Source organism: Micromesistius poutassou, assembly GCF_964030765.1.
Source record: "Micromesistius poutassou genome assembly, contig: SCAFFOLD_5393, whole genome shotgun sequence".
NCBI lineage: Eukaryota > Metazoa > Chordata > Actinopteri > Gadiformes > Gadidae > Micromesistius > Micromesistius poutassou.
In genome coordinates this window covers 1-5,000 of record NW_028179408.1, presented here as the reverse complement: position 1 = coordinate 5,000, position 5,000 = coordinate 1, and positions in this window count along the sequence as shown.

Below are 5,000 nucleotides of genomic sequence, written 5' to 3'. Positions count from 1 at the left end.
GGTATACTAAAAGCTGCCCCTGGTAGACCACTGAGAAAAGACTCTGTCTGATTTTTGGATTTTTCTCTTTTTCCTCAAAATCAGACAGAGTCCCATAGTTAGTGCACCATGGGTTGCGTTTTTGCAGAATTACAGAAAAGACTCTGTTCAATTACCAAAAGACGTCCCATGGTAGCACAAATTTAAATTGAATTCATCCAGGCTTGGGGTCACTCACTACACTATTCAGTCCGACATGGTGAGCCTTTTCGGACTCACACGCGACGTGTTCCCCCTCCTCTGGAGGGTCCACAGGACCTCCAGGCTTGGGGTCACTCACTGCTCCACTCAGTCCGACATGGTGAGCCTTTTCGGACTCACACGCGACGTGTTCCCCCTCCTCTGGAGGGTCCACAGGACCTCCAGGCTTGGGGTCACTCACTACACTATTCAGTCCGACATGGTGAGCCTTTTCGGACTCTCACGCGACGTGTTCCCCCTCCTCTGGAGGGTCCACAGGACCTCCAGGCTTGGGGTCACTCACTACACTATTCAGTCCGACATGGTGAGCCTTTTCGGACTCACACACGACGTGTTCCCCCTCCTGTGGAGGGTCCTAAACACCTCCAGGCTTGGGGTCACTCACTACACTATTCAGTCCGACATGGTGAGCCGTGTCGGACTCACACGCGACGTGTTCCCCCTCCTCTGGAGGGTCCTAAAGACCTCCAGGCTTGGGGTCACTCACTACACTATTCAGTCCGACATGGTGAGCCGTTTCGGACTCACACGCGACGTGTTCCCCCTCCTCTGGAGGGTCCTAAAGACCTCCAGGCTTGGGGTCACTCACTACACTATTCAGTCCGACATGGTGAGCCGTTTCGGACTCACACGCGACGTGTTCCCCCTCCTCTGGAGGGTCCTAAAGACCTCCAGGCTTGGGGTCACTCACTACACTATTCAGTCCGACATGGTGAGCCGTTTCGGACTCACACGCGACGTGTTCCCCCTCCTCTGGAGGGTCCTAAAGACCTCCAGGCTTGGGGTCACTCACTACACTATTCAGTCCGACATGGTGAGCCGTTTCGGACTCACACGCGACGTGTTCCCCCTCCTCTGGAGGGTCCTAAAGACCTCCAGGCTTGGGGTCACTCACTACACTATTCAGTCCGACATGGTGAGCCGTGTCGGACTCACACGCGACGTGTTCCCCCTCCTCTGGAGGGTCCTAAAGACCTCCAGGCTTGGGGTCACTCACTACACTATTCAGTCCGACATGGTGAGCCGTTTCGGACTCACACGCGACGTGTTCCCCCTCCTCTGGAGGGTCCTAAAGACCTCCAGGCTTGGGGTCACTCACTACACTATTCAGTCCGACATGGTGAGCCGTTTCGGACTCACACGCGACGTGTTCCCCCTCCTCTGGAGGGTCCTAAAGACCTCCAGGCTTGGGGTCACTCACTACACTATTCAGTCCGACATGGTGAGCCGTTTCGGACTCACACGCGACGTGTTCCCCCTCCTCTGGAGGGTCCTAAAGACCTCCAGGCTTGGGGTCACTCACTACACTATTCAGTCCGACATGGTGAGCCGTGTCGGACTCACACGCGACGTGTTCCCCCTCCTCTGGAGGGTCCTAAAGACCTCCAGGCTTGGGGTCACTCACTACACTATTCAGTCCGACATGGTGAGCCGTTTCGGACTCACACGCGACGTGTTCCCCCTCCTCTGGAGGGTCCTAAAGACCTCCAGGCTTGGGGTCACTCACTACACTATTCAGTCCGACATGGTGAGCCGTGTCGGACTCACACGCGACGTGTTCCCCCTCCTCTGGAGGGTCCTAAAGACCTCCAGGCTTGGGGTCACTCACTACACTATTCAGTCCGACATGGTGAGCCGTTTCGGACTCACACGCGACGTGTTCCCCCTCCTCTGGAGGGTCCTAAAGACCTCCAGGCTTGGGGTCACTCACTACACTATTCAGTCCGACATGGTGAGCCGTGTCGGACTCACACGCGACGTGTTCCCCCTCCTCTGGAGGGTCCTAAAGACCTCCAGGCTTGGGGTCACTCACTACACTATTCAGTCCGACATGGTGAGCCGTTTCGGACTCACACGCGACGTGGTCCCCCTCCTCTGGAGGGTCCTAAAGACCTCCAGGCTTGGGGTCACTCACTACACTATTCAGTCCGACATGGTGAGCCGTGTCGGACTCACACGCGACGTGTTCCCCCTCCTCTGGAGGGTCCTAAAGACCTCCAGGCTTGGGGTCACTCACTACACTATTCAGTCCGACATGGTGAGCCGTTTCGGACTCACACGCGACGTGTTCCCCCTCCTCTGGAGGGTCCTAAAGACCTCCAGGCTTGGGGTCACTCACTACACTATTCAGTCCGACATGGTGAGCCGTGTCGGACTCACACGCGACGTGTTCCCCCTCCTCTGGAGGGTCCTAAAGACCTCCAGGCTTGGGGTCACTCACTACACTATTCAGTCCGACATGGTGAGCCGTTTCGGACTCACACGCGACGTGGTCCCCCTCCTCTGGAGGGTCCTAAAGACCTCCAGGCTTGGGGTCACTCACTACACTATTCAGTCCGACATGGTGAGCCGTGTCGGACTCACACGCGACGTGTTCCCCCTCCTCTGGAGGGTCCTAAAGACCTCCAGGCTTGGGGTCACTCACTACACTATTCAGTCCGACATGGTGAGCCGTTTCGGACTCACACGCGACGTGGTCCCCCTCCTCTGGAGGGTCCTAAAGACCTCCAGGCTTGGGGTCACTCACTACACTATTCAGTCCGACATGGTGAGCCGTTTCGGACTCACACGCGACGTGTTCCCCCTCCTCTGGAGGGTCCTAAAGACCTCCAGACTCTGGGCTACTCGCTGCACTATTCAGTCCGACATGGTGAGCCGTTTCGGCCTCACACGCGACGTGTTCCCCCTCCTCTGGAGGGTCCTAAAGACCTCCATACTCTGGGCTACTCGCTGCACTATTCAGTCCGACATGGTGAGCCGTTTCGGCCTCACACGCGACGTGTTCCCCCTCCTCTGGAGGGTCCTAAAGACCTCCAGACTCGGGGCTACTCACTACACTATTCAGTCCGACATGGTGAGCCGTTTCGGCCTCACACGCGACGTGTTCCCCCTCCTCTGGAGCCTCCAGAAGACCTCCAGGCCGTTCTCTGCCTTCTTCCCCTGGAGCCCCCCTTACACACGGGATGGGCTATGTCCTTCCAACACAGGGGTCAAACGTGTAGTAGGCGAAGCCCAGAGTTTTACAGGCTGCAGACTGCTATTTTTCTTGTTTTCGGTACCCCTGGTATAAAAACCCGAAAATCCCAACCCATGGTAGACTAAAACCAACCCATGGTATACTAAAACCAACCCATGGTATACTAAAAGCTGCCCCTGGTAGACTACGGAGAAAAGACTCTGTCTGATTTTTGATTCTCTCTTTTTCTCAAAATCAGACAGAGTCCCAGAGTTAGTGCACCATGGGTTGCGTTTTAGGAGATTTACAGAAAAGACTCTGTTAAATTTCCAAAACACGTCCCATGGTAGTTTAAATGGACTTTGTGGTTTCTTTAGTTCATCCAGGCTCAGGGGGACTTGATGTTCTTGCCAGTCCGGGATGGTGGACTCTCTGGGCCTGCCACAGGACGTGGTCCTGGTCCCCTGGAGGGTCCACAAGACTTGAAGTGGTTTTTGCCTCTTTTTTCTTTCTTTTTTTCCTCAGACACACACGGACCAGGCCTCCCCCTACAACGTCCCACACCCCCAGTCCCGACCTCCATGCCTCCAGAAGACCCCCCAGCAACACCCCCACATGAGGGACCCCAGGTCCAGGCCCCGGGGGACCGGGACCGGGACCCGTACTGGGCCAGCACCCAGACCCAGACACACACGGACCAGGCCTCCCCCTACAACGTCCCACACCCCCAGAGCCGGCCTCCATGCCTCCAGCAGACCCCCCAGCAACACCCCCACATGAGGGGCCCCAGGTCCAGGCCCCGGGGGACCGGGACCGGGACCCGTACTGGGCCAGCACCCAGACCCAGACACACACGGACCAGGCCTCCCCCTACAACGTCCCACACCCCCAGTCCCGACCTCCATGCCTCCAGCAGACCCCCCAGCAACACCCCCACATGAGGGGCCCCAGGTCCAGGCCCCGGGGGACCGGGACCGGGACCCGTACTGGGCCAGCACCCAGACCCAGACACACACGGACCAGGCCTCCCCCTACAACGTCCCACACCCCCAGTCCCGACCTCCATGCCTCCAGCAGACCCCCCAGCAACACCCCCACATGAGGGACCCCAGGTCCAGGCCCCGGGGGACCGGGACCGGGACCCGTACTGGGCCAGCACCCAGACCCAGACACACACGGACCAGGCCTCCCCCTACAACGTCCCACACCCCCAGTCCCGACCTCCATGCCTCCAGCAGACCCCCCAGCAACACCCCCACATGAGGGGCCCCAGGTCCAGGCCCCGGGGGACCGGGACCGGGACCCGTACTGGGCCAGCACCCAGACCCAGACACACACGGACCAGGCCTCCCCCTACAACGTCCCACACCCCCAGAGCCGGCCTCCATGCCTCCAGCAGACCCCCCAGCAACACCCCCACATGAGGGGCCCCAGGTCCAGGCCCCGGGGGACCGGGACCGGGACCCGTACTGGGCCAGCACCCAGACCCAGACACACACGGACCAGGCCTCCCCCTACAACGTCCCACACCCCCAGTCCCGACCTCCATGCCTCCAGAAGACCCCCCAGCAACACCCCCACATGAGGGACCCCAGGTCCAGGCCCCGGGGGACCGGGACCGGGACCCGTACTGGGCCAGCACCCAGACCCAGACACACACGGACCAGGCCTCCCCCTACAACGTCCCACACCCCCAGTCCCGGCCTCCATGCCTCCAGCAGACCCCCCAGCAACACCCCCACATGAGGGACCCCAGGTCCAGGCCCCGGGGGACCGGGACCGGGACCCGTACTGGGCCAGCACC